Here is a 2630-nt window from a genome sequence, read left to right as displayed (position 1 = left end):
TAGAGTTTTGAGTTAAACTTATTCGAATTCCCTTTGACGTCCCGAAAAGTGTTTTAATGAGCAAAGGTTGAATCTTTGAATCAAATTACTTCTAACAAGGTACCAATTATGTCTCTAGACCATTTTAATGTATGAAGATTGAATCTTTGAAAGAAAATGAGAGTTTTGAGTTCAACTTCTTCGAGTTCACTATGTAGTCGTGAATTGTGTTTTAGGGACAAAAGATTGAATCATTGAATGAAATTACTTCAATCAAGATACCGGTTATGTCACTAGACAATTTTAATCTACAAAGATTGAATCTTTGAACGAAAATGATAGTTTTGAGGAAAACTTGTTCAAGTTCCCTATGAAGTCGCGAAGTGTGTTTTAATGACTGCAGATTGAATCTTTGAATGAAAATACCTCAATTAAGGTACCAATTACGTCACAAGACCTTTTTAATGGGTAAAGATTGAGTCTTTAAAAGAAAGCGAGGGTTTTAAGTTAAACTTATTCGAGTTCCCTTTCACATCTCGAAGAGTGTTTAAAAGAGTAAGGATTGAATCTTTGAATGAGAATTCCTCAATCAAGCTATCAATGTAAAGATTGAATCTCTGAGTGAAATTAACACAATCAAGGTAACTACTATGTCACTAGACCTTATTAATGTATAGCGATTCAATCTTTGAAAGAAAACGACAATTTTAAGTTTAACTTGTTCGAATTCCTTATGAAGTGGCGAAGAGTGTTTTAAAGTCTAAAGATTGAATCTTTGAATGAAAATACCTTAATCAAGGTATTAATTATGTCACTAGACCTTTTTAATGTATAAAGAATAAATCTTAGAAAGAAAATGAGAGTTTTGAGTTAAACTTATTCGAGTTCCCTTTGACGTAACGGAGAGTGTTTTAATGTGTAAAGATTGAATCCTTGAATGAAACTACCTCAATCAAGGTACCTATTATGTCAATGGACCTTTTTAATGTATAAAGATTTAATCTTTGATTTAAAATGAGAATTTTGAGTTTAACCTATTCGAGTTCCCTAAGAAGTCGCGAAGAGTGTTTTAATGACCATAGATTGAATCCTTGAATGAAAATACCTCAATCAAGGTACTAATTTTGTCACTAGAACTTTTTAATGAATAAAGATTGAATCTTTAAAAGAAAATGAGAGTTTGGAGTTAAACTTATTCGAGTTCCCTTTTACGCCCCGAAGTGTGTTTAAATGAGTACAGATTGAATCTTTGAATGAAAATTCCTCACTCAAGGTACCTATTATGTCACTAGACCATTTTAATGTACAAAGATTTAAATCTTTGAACGAAAATGAGAGTTTTGAGTTAAACTAATTCGAGTTCCCTTTAATATCTCGAAGAGTGTTTTAATTAGTAAAGATTGAATATATGAAAGAAATTACCTCAATCACGGTACCGATTATGCCACATGACCTTTTTAATGTATAAAGAATGAAACTTTGAAAGAAAAAGGGAGTTTCGAGTGTAACTTATTTGAGTTCCTAACGTAATCTCGTAGAATGCTTTAATGACTAAAGATTGAATCCTTTAATGGAAATACCTCAATCAAGGTGCCTATTATGTGACTTGACCTTTTAAATGTATAAAGATTAAATCTTTGGAATAAAATGAGAGTTTTAAGTTAAACTTATAATAGTTCCCTTCGACGTCACGAAGAGTGTATTAATGAGTAAAGATTGAATCTTTGAGCGAAATTACCTCAATCACGATACCTATTATGTCACAAGACCTTTTTAATGTATAACGGTTGAATCTTTGAAAGAAAATGAGAGTTTTGAGTTTAACTTATTCGAGTACCCTTTGAAGTCGCGAAGAGTGTTTTAATGACTAAAAATTGAATCTTTGAATGAAAATAGATCAATCAAGGTACCTATTGTGTCATTAGAGCTTCTTAATGTATAAAGATTGAATCTTTGAAAGAAAATGAGAGTTTTGAATTAAACTTATTCGAGGTCCCTTTGACGTCCCAAAGAGTATTTTAACGAGTAAAGATTGAATATTTGAATGTAAACACCTCAATCATGGTACCTATTATGTCACTAAACCATTTTAATGTATAAAGATTAAATTTTTTAAAGAAAATGAGACTTTTGAGTTAAACTTATTCGAGTTTCCTTTGAGATCACGGAGAGTGTTCTAATGAGTAAAGATTGAATCAGTGAATAAAATTATCTCAATTAAGGTAGCTATTATGTCACTAGGCCATTTTAATGTATAAAGATTGAATCTTTGAAAGAAAATGAGAGTTTTGTGTTAAACTTATTCGACTTCCCTATGAAGTCGGGACGAGTGTTTTAATGACAAAAGACTAAATCTTTGAATAAGAGGTACAAAGATTGAATTTGTGAAAGAAAATGAGAGGTTTGAGTTTAACTTATTCGAGTTCCCTATGAAGTCGCGAAGAGTGTTTTAATAACTAAAGATTGAATCTTTGAATGAAAAGACCTCAATCAAGGTACCTATTATGTCACTAGTCCTTTTTTTTGTACAAATATTTAATCTTTGAAAGAGAGAGAGATTTTTGAGTTAAACTTGTTTGAATTCCCTTGGACGTCCTAAAGAGTATTTTAATGAGAAAAGATTGAATCTTTGAATGAAAAATTCTCAATCA

Source organism: Cornus florida, unplaced genomic scaffold, assembly GCF_030987335.1.
Source record: "Cornus florida cultivar Cherokee Brave unplaced genomic scaffold, ASM3098733v1 CherokeeBrave_3.0.0_Hap2_scaffold_22, whole genome shotgun sequence".
NCBI classification, from domain to species: domain Eukaryota; kingdom Viridiplantae; phylum Streptophyta; class Magnoliopsida; order Cornales; family Cornaceae; genus Cornus; species Cornus florida.
This window is presented reverse-complemented; position numbering follows the sequence as displayed.